The following is a 16,633-nucleotide window of genomic DNA, read 5'->3' as shown; positions in this document are numbered from 1 at the left end:
GTGCCATATTGAGCTAAAATAAGATACATTATTGGAATCCTTTCCTAACCCAATCGAAAACTTCGACTCTTGAGTTTAAAATCTATCACGTCACACCCCCTATCGACCTATCCACTTAACCTTCAAATTAGCCAGCTTTATCAAGTTTGTAAACATCACTGCAGAGCGAGCATGTTGACCCAAATTTCATGCATCTCAATCGTGCGTTGTGTCACCGTAGTGGTATCGAGTAACCACTAAGTGTTGACATTTCTACAGCTACTGGCTAAGTCAAACAATGCTGTCTCTTTCTTAGCCCCGATTGCCTCTGCTTTTTGAAGTAACGGAGTTAAGATGAGCTCAGGGTTATGAAATAGATGCGTAATGCTGGCAGACAACGGCCACAGAGTCGATTATAACACGGGAAAGAAAAACATCTTAGTGGTTAGTGCAGACTCTTAGTGGTTAGTGCAGACTTCTCGCCTACCCTTTGATTTTCTTTCCACTTAAAGGCAGTGGACACTATTGGTAATTACTCAAAATAATTATTGGCATAAAACCTTACTTGCGGTGACGAGTAATGGGGAGAGGTTGATGGTATAAAACATTGTGAGAAACAGCTCCCTCTGAAGTGCCATAGTTTTAGAGAAACACGTAATTTTCCACGAATTTGATTTCGAGACCTCAGATTTAGAACTTGAGGTCTAGAAATCAGCCATCTAAATATACACAGTTTCAAACACTACAGTGATTAGTAGGGCGGGCATGAAAATTTGCTAAGATGTTCATACAGCAGTTCGTACAACAAAGGCCAAACTCAAGATGTTCCAACGTAAAGTAAAATAAAACAGTCTTTTTCGGTTTAAAAGAGTCTTAAGTAGTTTCTTGAATTGTACAAGTGTAGTTGCATGGCGAAGATGTGGCAAAAGGTTATGACGTAGGTGGCCAGTTCGAAGACACATGTTGCAAACCATACTCAATCACACCCAGTGTATAAATTTGCAGAGATCTTCGACGTCATTCGACGAGGACCACAAGGGTCCCTTATTATTGGTATTTACTAAGCTGGTCGTACGTCATATAAATACGTATCTGCCCCCTTCCTTTATTAAAGTCACCTGGAAATAGAATTTTTCTTTCTTTCAAACATAAGACTATATGCTTACGAACAATAAAACATTTTTTTAGTAATTGTTTGTCACGAGTTATATGTTTAAAAAATATATAAAGTTGTTTGAGGGCTGACTCCGCCTACCCCTTTTGTGACGTCAATCGAGGCAGACTTTGCCTGCAATGCGTATAGTAAACACGCGTGCAAAGTACATGTACGTCCAAGTCGTGAGTGGGTACGTTTCAAAAAGTGTTTTTCTGCATTCAGCAGCAATACACCTGGTCGGCATTGCCGGAAAAAAACCCAAACAAATCTTTTTTTGAAACGTACAAACTCACGACTTGGTCCGTATGTACTTTGCAATTGTGTTTACTCTACGCATTACAGGCAAAGTCTGCCTCGATTGACGTCACGAACAGCGCCCTCTCGGGTCGGGGTCTACTCTTAAATTTGTAAATAACATAAGAACTGATTTTTTAAAACCTTAGTTAACTGTTTATTCACATTCCACTCATCAAAACACATATATTAGTGGCAAAAGCTTTATTTTGGAAAAATAACACTTCCAGGTGACTTTAAAGGTTATAGCTATCGGTTCACGGTTCACACCAAATAGTAGTAGATATAGAGCGTGATTTGGGTACTTTGACCGTTCAATAATATCTTCCGACAAAAGATGGCTTATGACAACCTCCATGCTATGGCTGTATGATGTCGCCTCGCATTTCTATCAAAAAAGAACCTAGCTCTGATCCCTGGAAGTGTGAATTTGAAGTTTCCAATTAAGCTTTAGGACGCACGTGAAGCTTTATGAACATGAAATAAAAAGAGTCATCAGTCAAAGAACAACTGGGGTCATTCACGAAACTGCTCAATAATTCACAAAAGTACAAACGTAACACTCAATTAACTTACAGGTTATTTCTTTGTGGGTATTCACAAAGCATTATTTTTAAAACTTGTGCTAAGTGCCCCACTAAATTCTGCGTCTAAAATTTCAGTATTGGTTAAAAGACGTTGTGTTGTTGCCTGAGTTTGCTCCTTCGCGATTACTATCGCCAGACCGCCGTGCTGAAATCGTCCCTTTCAAAAAATAATCAAAGAAGGTGGCACTTCCCCGAAAACTGTTTTTTTTTCTTCAAATCGCTGCCTGTCACTGCATTGAGAAACAACATCATCGACTAACGGTGACTTGAGGATACGCCCTCTGTTGGTGCGTTTTTCGATAATAAAAAAGTAAGAACTTTAAAACCAGGACTAGGCTGCTTCTGGCGTCAGTCTGTTACGGCGAGATTCTGTGCCCCCCCCCCCCCCCAACACTGCGAACTGCTACAGACTTCCTCTGGTAGCGCCCTCTTTTGAACCACCATCCTCCAGTCCATGAAACCAGGGCCCAATTTCATGGCTCTGCTTACCGTAAGCACAGAATCGGCGCTTACGGAAGCAGGGAATTATGTGCTTACGGCAAGCGTATTTCACGGGTTAGCGGCGAATTTGGGCTTCTGCGCGTGCGTACTTCACGTTACTAGGCATTCTACGCTAACAAGGCTAGCGCAGAAATTCGGCGCTTGCACGTAAGCGGAGAATCGCGATCGTAAGCGCAGAATTAGGCGGTAAGCAGAGCCATGAAATTGGGCCCTGGTCTCAAACATTCCGTTTTATTTTTGTCACTTACCGGGTCAGAATAATATAATACCAATTAGGCTAAATTATTAAAAACAACGCGAATTAGATAACAAGAGAACAATGCGCCATGGCTGCAGGAAGGCGATGAAAACTGATAGGTTTTTTTACTGAACAGCACTGAAGCAACTGCTAATACACAGTTAATGGAACTCAGCAATCTTTGTAAACGACAAACAAACCCGAAGAAAACAACGAAGCTATTTAACAGATGGACATTTTGAGAACCAATATTGTGCAATCTTGCAACAAGAATAGATAATTTAAAGCAATCTACATCAGACTTTAAATTGGGTTCAAGTGTTGAAAGCAAAAACCGATGGTTTCAATGGTCCGTTTATATTATTGCAAGAGACTAGACCAACGAGTGGGTTTGCTGCCACCAAGGGTTCGGTCGCAGTGAAAGTTTGCTGCGTCCGAAGTTCAGACTATACTCTGGGTGTACCAGCTAAGCTGACGTCACACTTCGTGGCTCGTGAATAACGCAAGAGACCGACCTCCAGCCGGCGTGTACATGCACCTTTGACCTATATTCATTTCACATAGAGAAACACAGTCAAGTTCTATGGCGTACGTGATAGGAGTGTACTGTTTGGGCATCTTTGTGAAGCTATCATGTCACTGCAAGTTTACCTAATGATATCATTGTATCCAATGGAATCACTGGATCTGAGTAGCAGGTACCTGTCTTTATCCTTGCAGATATAAAGACATGAACCCAGTCTACAGTCAGTGTACCATAATAAGCTTTGTATATCCACCATTGTCTCGATATGGCTTCACACAAAAATTGATGTAAATAACATGACATTCACATCCAGCTGCTTATGTACTGTCTAGGTGAGTTTTATATACAACAATGTCAGTCAAATAATATTAATGATTCTTTTGATTTTACACGTCATCTCCGTTTTGAGCAATGAGGGCGCAATATTGACACTCCTCTGCGCTTGACAGCCAAAAGACATTAGCTTCGTTTCAAGAGATCAATAATCGAAGCCACCAATTATGTGGTATTAGTATACAAACAAATAATGAACAAACTCTGTAAGTGATTGTTGACATTTTGCATGGTGTGAACAATAAGAATTAACTTTCCATAACATTATTAAACTTGAGGGTACAATCTTTAATTAAATCTGTTTTGAGTGCAGCTGCTGCCGGCTCTGAGAAGAGCCGGCTGGGCCTAACTCGACGTTTCAAACAATACTCTACTTGTCTTTTATTCAATAGAACATTACGAAATGATAGCTTTGAAACAGTCTTGGCATTTAAATGGTACATGAACTGTCATTTTGATTTTTGTTGTATAAAAACGGTTATTATTCGTTTTTCAAACACTAATCTTGTTAAAAAAAGAACTGTCAATCTTTACCCCGGTTTGCATTGTTTTATTTTTCTTTAGCTAAACTCTGTCGTGGCATTTAAAAACTACTTAATTTGCCGTTGTAGTCCACGAAAATGGTTATTTTCCCCCCTTTTTTCAAATAGTAATCTTGTTTAAAGGATTTGGGTACTTTTTATTACACAAAACACAATGTACACAGATTTACATTATTACACCGTTTGAAGAAAATGATAGTAGAAAGCGTACCTTAAAATATTAGATGCTGAGGTGATGTAGTTTTTGAGCAATGAGTAAAACAGCGTCATGAACATACGTTTTTAAATGCTAAAATATTTTCGTCTCATGATAACTGACACGAAAATTATTTTCATGACATTGTTTTACTAATTTCTCATAAACTAAACCACCTGAGCAGCTAACATTTTCAGGGTGGTTTTCTACCATCATTATCTTCAAACGGTATAAGTTTAGTAAAAATCTGTGTACATTGTTTTTTTTTTCCACAAAAAGTACATGGACCCTTTAATAGCAGTTTAACAAAACTGCCAATCATTACACTGGATTGTATCGTTCTTTTTGTTTAGCTGAGGTTAGTATCGGCATTTAAAGAATACTTAAATTGTCATTATACGGTGATTTTTCCATCAAAATGGTTGTTATTGTCACATTTTTTCAAACAGTAATCTTGTTTAATTGAGCTGTCAATCATTACTCTGATGTTTTTTATTGTTTTTTAGTTGAGCGAGGACAAAGTGATTCGTGATCAAAACGCAATTAGATTGACCATTTTTAGTTCGTGCATATTTGCCATTGTTAGCTCTGGCGTGAACACGACTAGCCACCTCTCAGCCAAGGTAATGGCATTCTCTACAATTAAATTATTCTATTTGTGGTTATGATTCGCTGGGTTTTAATTCCTGTCTTTATTGTCACGAAAGATTCAATCTGTGGACAGAAATCCGACGAATCCATCGACAAAATCAAGTAATTGCCCTTGTAGAGAAAAGTCAGACTCAAAATCCCTTTGTTTGTGGTTATACTGACAACGCAAAAAATAAAAATATTGTAAAGAAAGGTGAGCAGTATGAAATATAACACTAATAAAAAGGTATATTGAAACTTAATGTAATGTCAAATCCCTTTGTCTGTGGTTGTATAGAGAACGCAAACGACATACACGAAATGGTTTTAAAAAGGCAGAACAGTGTAAAACAGAATACAAATACAAATGTAAGGGTCTATACATGCTGATCTTTAAAATAAACTTAAAGTCACCTGGAAGTGGTATTTTTTCAAAATAAAGCTTTTGTCACTAATATGTGTTTTGATGAGTGGGATGTGAATAAACAGTTAGCTAAGGTTTAAAAAAAAATCAGTTCTTATGTTATTTACAAATTTAAGAGTAGACCCCGACCCGAGAGGGCGCTGTTCGTGACGTCAATCGAGGCAGACTTTGCCTGTAATGCGTAGAGTAAACACAATTGCAAAGTACATGTACGGACCAAATCGTGAGTTTGTACATTTCAAAAAAAACAAAAACGACTTGGACGTACATGTACTTTGCACGTGTGTTTACAATACGCATTGCAGGCAAAGTCTGCCTCGATTGACGTCACAAAAGGGGTAGGCGGAGTCAGCCCCCCAAACAACTTTATATATTTTTTAAACATATAAATCGTGACAAACAATTACTAAAACAAATTGTTTTATTGTTCGTAAGCATATACTCTTATGTTTGAAAGAAAAAAAATATATTTCCAGGTGACTTTAAGGTATTGAATCATTTGCTGGAATGTAAGGTCGAATTCCAATTCAATTCCCTTTGTATATAGATGTACATACAACGCAGAAGACATGGGATTGTACAAAATGGTTTTAAAAGCAGGTGGAACAGTTTATACAAATACAAAAATATTGGGCCTATACATGCTGATCTTAAAAATAATCTGATGAATCCTTCTCTATAATGTAAAGTTAAATTCCAATTCAATTCCCTTCGTATATAGATTTTACAGACAACACAGAAGACATGTACAAAAATAGTAAAGGAAGTAAAACAGCAAAAAATAGTTAAATGCCTGACGTTTAGACCCTATCAGAGTCTTTCTCAAAGGCTAAAAAGTAGAACAGTATATATAAAGCATTACACGAAGAGAAAATTTATACAATGCTGTTCTTAAAAATAAACTTAACGTATTGAATCATGTAAGAAAATCCATTTTGTCTTTGGTCGTACAGACATGGCAAAATGCCTAGTAATACAGTAGAATAGGTAGAATAGTATAAAACATAGGACAAAAGGTGTACATGCTGGACTTAAAAATAACCTGAAGGTATTCAATCCTACTCTATTTAAAGCCACCTGGAAGTGGTATTTTTTCAAAATAAAGCTTTTGTCACTAAGATATGTGTTTGATGAGTGGAATATGAATAAACACTTAACTAAAGGTTCTACAAAATAAGTTTTCATTTTGTTTACAAATTTAAGAGTAGGCCCCGACCCGAGAGGGCGCTGTTCGTGACGTCAATCGAGGCGCTATATTTGAAGAGAAAATGTGTAGTCTGGCCTCGTACAATGTACACTCAGTCTGGGTACCTGATCGGTATGATGCCTACGTACAGAACTACGAACGGTCCACTCGGATTACCCTGCACGGTAAATGAATCGTAGGCTAAAATGCATACATTAAATTGCAATCAGTATTGGCACTTTCCCTTGTCACTTGAACTTAAAGACACTGGACACTATTGGTTATTGTATAAGACCAGTCTTCTCACTTGCTGTATCTCAACATATGCATGAAAAAACAAACCTGTGAAAATTTGAGCTCAATCGTGGTCGAAGTTGCAAGACAATAATAATGAAAGAAAAAATACCATTGTCACACGAAGTTGTGTGCTTCCAGACGCTTGATTTCGAGACCTAAAATTCTAAATCTGAGGTCTCGAAATCAAATTCATGGAAAATTACTTCTTTCTCGAAAACTACATTACTTCAGAGGGAGCCGTTTCTCACAATGTTTTGTACTATCAACAGCTCTCAATTACCCGTCCAAGTAAGGTTTTATGCTAATAATTGTTTTGAGTAATTACCAATAGTGTCAACTGCCTTTATCACTCTTCATTAATATACTAACCACACGAACAAAAAGTGAAAACACAGTCATGATTCCAATGTGAGAGGACAGTGTTCCTTTCTTATGCCGTCCCCACTCTTCTGATAATACCTTTAGTATGTGTAAGAGTACCTTATTAAATCTTATCCACGTAAAAACCTTTCACTACCGTGTGCTATTAAATTAAGTAGGACGAGCTCTGGAAATATAAACGAAACTGACATGTTTGGGATGTGTACAGCCTTTGAGTACCGGTGGCATTATCAGTCTATTTTTATTGTCAATCGTAGTTTGGCGAGCTAGAAATGTCGTTATTATATAGTCTAGTTTCCACTGTTGATCATTGAATAGAGTACGGGTAAGGGAGTAGCACAGATGTCGCAGGCATGCTTCACCAGCGAAGCGAAGCCAGCAACAACCTCATTGATGAGACGATGTCCATGATTTTAAAAGGCTGACGCTGGGCCTCATTCCATCATAGACGACACGTCAAAACATTCACCGAGACACTGAGTTTTATTAACCGGCTTCGACCTTGAGTAACCTTATTATTTTATCCGGTTTTGAGAACGCTACTTATCTTTTCCACGCGCACGCAAACCAAAACGACAATCAAGTAGAGGCTACACTTGTAAATTACAAGTATGAACTTGTCAGTTACAAATATGAAACCTCTTCAGTAAGTAGATACGTTAAGTTGGGTTCGTCACGCCCTGAAGCCACTCACATTACTCGACCGTTATTTTAAAGCATTTTTAAAAGTTGTTTATGGTAAGGTTCATTTGTGTACGTTTTGGTTGACTTGCTGGAGACGTGAAGACGCAAGAGACGTTTCCGGAAACCTTCAGCTTTACAAAAACATGACGTATGTTATTATTGGAGGAGACTCATAAGTACAGACTGAAAGTAGGAGTCTGTTAATAAGTTTACGCCAAAGACAGGGTTTAACTCGAATACAAAAAAAGTTGCCCTACCCCTTCACCTTTGATCGCCACGGTAGGTTTATTTTCGTATAGAGCCCCAAGAGACAGGCCCTAAGAGACAGAGCTCCCAAGATATAATACGTATCGAACATATCACAAGAAAGAGATACTGAAATTATTTGTTTCCCTGAAATATTCGTTCCCTCCGAATAACTGTTTTCGTTCCCCCGAAATTAGATTTTGTTTCAACGCAATTAACATTTCGGGGTAGCAAAAAAATGTTGAGGGATCGGAATAATATGCCGGGTAACGAAATGATTTCGAGTGAGCAAAATAGTATTTAAAGGGTAGAGGTCTACATACGAGTAATAAGAGCGAACGAAAAAAGAAGAAGTGTGTCAACATTTTGTTTTACCTTGTCCATATTATTTTGTTCAAGCTGTCGCTTTAGGGGCTCTGTAATATCGAAACTTGATTGAAACTGAAAGTCTGGTCCTGATTTCTAACAACTAAATGTCAAGATCTAAATGGGTACCTTACAATGATCCAAAATTAAAAAAAAAAAAATCTGACCTTCATTTACATTAAAAACTCATTGATTTCTTGAGAATGAAAGCAAGACAACGGATGTGCCAAAGAGACTCAGAGAATGAAAACCAAGGACATGAAGAAGACAAAGGAGAGAATGAAGAAGGAGACAGGAGAAAGAAAATGTATATATATATATATATATATTGCTTCTGAAGAAGGTCCTGTTTGGATCGAAAGCTAAGGCCATCTACCCTATTCATTATATATATATATATAAATTTTGTTATAATAATGTACCTATAAACATGTACTGTGTGTACCACTGTAAAAAACAAAGTATCCGTAAACTTTACGGCACTTAACATGGTACACCAGCTGCCAGGTAAATTGCCGTATATTCCACAGTGGAATTTTTTAGTAAATTGTGCCTTGAAGGGGTAGTTTGCAAAACTTCAACCGTTAAATTTACGGCACTTTACCTGCAGGGAGGGTGGGTGTCAGGTAAAGTGCCGTAAATTTCAAGGATATTCTTTACTCAGTACTTTCCCGAGCTCTTTGAAAATAAAATCCCAGGTTCGTCTAATTATTTGATTCCAGATTACCGAATGCTTGTTGTTTTACCTGTAAAAAGTCAATTCTTGTACCAAAGTATGCATCATTCACTGTTTGTTTTTGAAACATTTTATACAATTTTAGCAACATTTTGATAATTTAAATCAAATCAAAAACTTGGTAGGGCTCAGCAGTTAATCGATTCAGAATAATCAGACGGCTCGGTTTTCCGATTTATTAATATTTGCCGATTCAATTGAATGAATAATCTCTAATGGGCTCCAATGAATTTGAAACTGCGCCTCGTGTATTCTCGCGAGAATTGCAGGTGCCAGCGATTCGGGTCCCACCGGGCTTAGATTGATGTGATGCAGTTTACCCATCGAGCCAACAATACCTCGAAGGTTGTCATAAATGAGAGACGGCTATTCCGGAAATGTATACACTCAGCTATGCACAGAGTATGTAAATTATAATTGAACTGATGTACTCGTTTATTTCAACTTTTGCCTATTGGTGCATGGGTTAAATTCATGTGACCCATTAAAAAAGATATTAGCTTGGAACTCGAGGGGGATGAAGTAAGAATGAGGTTGCCACTTTCTTGAGGTCATGTATTGTTTGAAAGTATGGGTGTTACGTAACTCAAAGTTGCACACTGGGTGATGCAGTAGTTTGGGGGGTAACAGTTTATGAAATAAGTTATAAAAGAGGTTAAGTGGGTATACATGACAATGATGACACTTTAGGCAAAGATTCGTTTTAGGTAAACAGTTTAGGAAATAAGTTATAAAATGGGTCTGTTGGCGGAGAAACAGTCGGTGTATGGGGGTGTACTTTTGACGCCGCACTTTCTTCAAGTGATACAACTTTTAATACAACAAGAAGTTGCAAGCTGGATTATGCAAACAAACAGTTTCTAGGGAACAGTTTGTGAAAGAAGTTATAAGAAAAAGGTTGATGAGTAACTTCAATGGTGCCATTTTGGTGCCAGTAGTTTGAACTTTGAAGTTGCACGGTAACACAATTTTAAGGAAACCTGCTTTTGTTGCACCAGACTTGTCTATAATATGTGTTGTGTTATCAATTAGCCTTCGAGAAAGACTGTGTTCGAAACATCAGACCTTTGCACTTTTCCCGTCTAATTAGCCTATTTAAACTCATGTCTGTGTGTTTTGATAAAAAGGCTACTTATTTCTTTCTTGCATTATTTGTTCAGACTGCCTTACTCAACAAAAAATACTTTTAGCTTGTGTTATCTCTTTTGCCAAGACCCCGACCCCAACACTTGAATCGCCCAACCATGTTGTTTGTTTCTTATTTTGCCAATGTAGCTCCATTAGCAAGACCTAGTTGATCCTTAGCACGGGTAGATAATTGAAGAAACCTCGCCACATTAAAAATCGCATTACCCTTAATCTATAAACAAAGCCTTCCAATTTACTTGGCAGCAGCAGTACAAAGCTCCCCGTTTTGAGGCAAGGTCGTACATGTCGTTGAGGGGCGAGCTTACCAATGGACATCACGCTAGCCTTTAGTACACCTAAGCACAGTTTCCTAATTCTGCTTACGGCAAAATTGTGTTCTTTCAATCACCATTCTCCGCTTTGGTGTGCAAGCGCCGTGTAAAGCGAATAATGCCAAAATACAAAACTAAAAAATGCACGCACACGCAAACAAAATCCCGCTAACCCGTGAGAAATACGCTTGACGTGATCTCGAAATTCCTTCTGCAGGCGCCGAATCTCTGCTTGCGGTAAGCAGAGCCACGACATACGGCCTATGGCTCATTGCCATTTCATCACAGAAACTTTCTAAACAGGAAAGTATTGCTTAACATTTTTGTGATTGGTGCACCAGTACGTCTTTGCTTAGCGAAGAAACTGCCAAGCAGTATTTTCTGCTAAACCGCTTTATGAAATTGGCCCCGATGTCAGTAATCACCGCACAATAAACGAACAGATTTGTGCTATAAATGGAACCCTCTTTGTGTTTGAACGCATGTATTGGTACTCGCTGGATTTTCCCCACAGGAATGTCCAATGAATGTGGAAATGAAATGCAAACACGGACGTTTTACGTTTCGTCTTCATCGAAAAACTGATCAGCTTTCCGAATTGAAATTTTGTGAAACTTGTGTCTATATTTGGGATGTCTTTGGCCAAATATGTCACATGTCACGTCACGGATAACTGGCACGTCACAGTTTAAGGCAAGGTTTATCCTTAGGGATGTTGTGTGATTCGGGATTTAGGTTAAAAGGGCCATTTGGGTCTCAGATGGTAGCTTAACATGGATTGGAAGCATAAACTCACTCTTCTCGTTTTGGGTTCGTAACAATCTTGTCGTGGTGCCATCACGGTTGTTTGATCGCCATGATTGTACAGCAGTGATTTGATATCTCAATTAAGTTCACATGTGTCGGGCTGTTCCGGTCCCGTGCGACTTTGCTTCGGCCGTGGCTTTGTGCTAAGGTCCTTGTTTTGTGAATAGGGTTAGCATCGTGTTCAAAAGTCATCGGTCAGAATTAGGGAGAATAGGCATAGTCCCGTTTAGTTGTCGAAATTATCCGGAATCAAACGCATGAAGTAAAATCTGACCCGATTTCGTGTTAGGTTGACCATATGAGGGTCATGCTGACTAGGAAATATATATGGCTGAGCCCTAAAAAACCTAGATCCTGAAGTCGTTCCAAAGCAGGAAACAGCGTCTAAAATCTGACCCGACTCACAGTTAGTTTGACCTCAAAGGGTCACGATGACTCGGAAATCGTTCTAGCTAAGAACGCCCGTATAAATTTAAGAATGTAGCCGCATCCACATCACATGCGTCAATATTCTGACCCGAATCACAATTAGTTTGTTCCAAAAATGTCATGTTGACTCTGGAACTATGCCCAGCTTAGCGTAAATACTTTAATGTGAAATTATCATAACAAAATCATTAAACCATCGAAATGTGATGTACTTTAAACCAAGTAAGTTGTTATCACCAATACTTGTATACGAGGGTGATTAAAAAACGTCCACTTTCCCTTAACTGTCACATTATTTTGTTTTACAGTTTTTTCCCCGCTTAGTTTTAAAACCAATAAATTAAAACGTTAACAACTGGTTATTATCTAGATTTCACAGCACTATCCCAATGTAAATAGCTTTAAATTACTTTGTAAATTACTTTGACACACCCACGGCACGCCAGATGACCGTTGCGGTTTGTCGACCGTGTGCAGTGTATCTTTTGTTACAAACAATCAAGTCCGCAGGAAAAAAAAACTGCCTCGACTGACTGCGCTTGGTCTAAATTAATAGCGATCCAGATCATGGGGGGCGTGTGTTCTGAAGGGATTTCACATTCCACTTACTTTCCGGGTAGGGCCCAATTTCATTGCGCTGCTTAACGGTAAGCACCTTTTCGTGCTTTCTGATGTACATGTAGCAGACAAGTTAAGTGTAAGCCAATTTCACAGGTTACCAAGACGGTCATCTTGCATGTTCACCATGTATTTGTACTGTGACGTCATTAAAGGAACACGTTGCCTTGGATCGGACGAGTTGGTCTTACAAAAAAGCGTTTGAAACCGTTTATTATAAAATGCATATGGTTGTTAAGATAGAATACAATGATCCACACAAATTTGCCTCGAAATTGCGTGGTTTTCCTTTTGCTTTGCGAACTAACACGGTCGGCCATTTATGGGAGTCGAACATTTGACTCACATAAATGGCCGACGAGGTAAAAGGAAAACCACGCATTTTCGAGTCAAGTGGATCATTGTATTTTACTTTTAAAACATCTTTCTACCCATATGCATTTTATAACAAACGGTTACAAACGCTTTTCAAAGACCAACTCGACCGGTCCAAGGCAACGTGTTCCTTTAATTTTCGTACAGAATAGCATTAGAAGTGTGATAGGCCTTTTCGTGTGGTAACGGTTATCATTGCTATGAGATGGAAATCGTACATTAAAGCCATTGGACCCTTTCGGTAAACAGTGTTGTCCAAGGCCCACACTTTGTGTACCACAACTTCTATAACAAATAACAGACCTGTGAAAATTTAGGCTCAATCGGTCATCGGAGTCGGGAGAAAACAACGGAAAACCCACCCTTGTTTCCGCGCGTTTCGCCGTGTCATGACATGTGTTTAAAATTAATCCGTAATTCTCGTTAACGAGAATTTATATTGTTTTGCTGTTTTCTCAAAAAGTAAAGCATTTCATGGAATAATATTTCAAGAGAAGTCTTTCACCATTGCCTTCTGTAAACCCTGTAAGTTATTTGTAAATCTGTGAACTTTTTTTTTTTTCTGAACCGAAAGGGTCCAATGGCTTTATGCACAAACACGGTCGTTAAGCAGCTCTATGTTGGGCCCAGAGCATAGAGGTGCTTAAGCAGAAAATATAACTTAACATCTTTATGCTAAGCGGAAATTAGCAGGATACCAATCACACCTTGTACATGTGGCATGGTATTTGGCAAGTAACTGTATTCTGTTCATCACAATTTTACTGTGCTTAACGAGTTTGAGGGCTTAAGCAGCTCAGTGAAATTTGAGCCCAGATGTCTGTACTCTCGAAGTAACGAAGACAAAATGATTGGTGTTAATAACCTTGCTGGGAAAAAGGGATTATACGAAATCTACACATTATTTCGCCATCACACTTCGTCAAGTAATTCTCTATAATGGAAAGGATTTAAATCTGATACACGGGCTTAGTAAAGTAAATTCAGAATTCATTAAAATGTTTTATTGATGTCGAATGCGACACGTTGGTTAATGCATGCAATTTTTCTATAGTGTTATGTGAGCCTGATCAAAATCGCTGCGGGTATTTTCTGCGAAGGAGGAAAACCAGGAGTGTATTGTTCATGTACGTGTCACGTTTAATATTTTAAAGATTCGGCATTTCCCTTAAATTATTTGACGAACACGACTTTTGTTTCGTGTAAAAGCGGATACTCTAAACGAACACTCCAGAATAGACCAATATTGCGGAATTTTCGGGAACAAAAAGGATTCTTGTGTTGAAATGCTCAATGGGGAACATAAAACGAAACGCAACATAAAAGCAACATACAAAACAAGATTTACAATTTAGCCCAGAGAGAAGCACGTTGAACGAAAATAGTAATAAAGAGGTAATTATAATAACAACAATGACTAGAATGATTTGTAATAGAAGCAAAAAGAATATTAAATAATTATATCATAGCAAAGCAGGAATACATCACCGTAAGGAAGCTTAGCTGAGATTTGAAACCAGCAGTGTGTTAAATCGACCTTGAACCGGGTTGGTTATAATGAATTGTAATTAATTAACTTAGAGCGCCTTACGAACATTTCCAATAAAGTGGCAGTTTTGGAAATCTCGTTCATATCGTTTGCTTTAGCCTTGGACTTCAAATTATTATGTGTAAATGAACGAAAACGGAGGTCCATTTAAAGCAATAACACAGCATTAGTCAACAGTATTGTCCAAAGGTCCACACTTCGTGTATCACAACTTATATATAAAATAAAAAACATGTGAAAACATATAGGCTCAATCGGTCATCGGAGTCAGGAGAAAATAACGGGTAAACCCACCCTTGTTTCCGCACGTTTCGTCGTGTCATGACATGTGTTAAAAAAAATCCGTTTTTCTCGATATCGAGAATTGATAATTGTTTTAAGGTTTTCTCAAAAAGTAAAGTATTTTCATGAACAAATATTTCAAGGGAAGTCTTTCACCATTACCTTCTGTAAACCCTGTAAGTTATTTGTAAACCAATGAACTTTTAATTTTTGTTCCGTTCAGAAAGTGTCCAATGGCTTTAATGTAAATAGTTTGCCGGAGAATACAGCTAAGGACTGTGTGCTATGAAACAAAATTCGTTCATTGGTAACATGTTTTTGAGTGTTGTAAACGAGGTATTTGAAGAAAAAAAAATGCCAGGTTATTTGTTTACATGCAATCACCAAGACATGCATTGATTTAAAACAAACCAACAATAATAACAACACACAGGAGTAAATTGTAAGGCGCCAAAATCCATTAAATTATTGCGCTAAAGGCGCACGAGAGTGACCACTCAGTTCATTTCACTTCATTTCATTTCATTTTATTTGCCAGCAAACATGAACAAAAAAATATACATGTATTAAAAATTGCACATCAAAGATTTACACGAAAAAGCAATACAATTGTTATAAAAAAGAGAGAAATTTATATGTAAAAACACTAGCAAATTACTGAAAAACCTGACCTGGCCGCGGGCAGATATAAGGATTGTGTAGGAAACACCTTCATACAGTAAACAAAATCTTATATAATAAACAAAATGGGAAATCTGACCAAGAACAATATTACAGTATAAATTATAGCTAGTTTCATCATAATAACGATATAGCGCGGTTTTATAAAACATTGGTCTCTAGTTGTGAAGAAAACACTGTATGATGTATCTGTATTTCGTGAAATCATAAATAAATAAAAGGCTTTAAAGCCACTGAACACGTTTGGTAACTGTCAAATACCAGTCTTCTCACTTGGTGTATCCCAACAAAAGCATAAAATAACAAACCTGTGAAACTTTGAGCTCAATTGGTCATCAAATTTGCGAGAAAATGATGAAAGAAAAAACACCCTTGTGTGACGAATTTGTGTGCTTTCAGATAGGAATAAAATACTTCTAGCTAGAAGTCGTTTACTATTTTAGTGAGAAATTACCTCTCGCTAAAAATCGATGCTACTTCAGAGGGAGCCGTTTTTCATAATATTTCATACTATCAACAGCTCTCCAATGCTCGTTACCAAGTCAGTTTTTAGGTTAATCTTTGTTTTGAGTAACTACCAAACGTGTACCTTCCCTTTAACAATTAAAACGTAACATTCCCGTACTACTCGAACGATCTTCAGCAAGTATTTATCCTGGAAGCACAGTGGTGTCAAAAAGTCATTGAAAAAAATTATTAAGGATTTTTCATCTGTAAGGTCCACAGGTTTTCTTCTAATGTGAATTGGTTTTGGTCGACACTATACGAATATTTCACATTATCTTGGTTCAAAGACAATAAGCGGATATTACATTTGTTTTATTACGTCATACAAACTTAAATGTCGCCATCGCTCAAATAAATGTTAATCGTCAATCATCAATCCAATTCAAATGTTCACGCAAACACCTTACAACACACATTATGATATCAAACAAGCATCTTGCGTTTTCAACTCCACGCAAACCGAATCCCGCGTGGGCCTGAACGTATGTAGGTTTACAACCCACGTGTTTCCTCGAAGCTTCTATAAAAAGCGTTAATTGCAGGCGAGTTGGAAACATTCTAACAAACTGCGGGCTAGAGACAAGACTACGAGACGGCAGGATCGCAGAACTCTGGACGAGTGC

This window comes from Asterias amurensis, chromosome 19 (genome assembly GCF_032118995.1).
Source record: "Asterias amurensis chromosome 19, ASM3211899v1".
Taxonomy (NCBI): domain Eukaryota; kingdom Metazoa; phylum Echinodermata; class Asteroidea; order Forcipulatida; family Asteriidae; genus Asterias; species Asterias amurensis.
The sequence above is the reverse complement of the archived record's forward strand: the minus strand, read 5'-3'. Positions refer to the sequence as shown.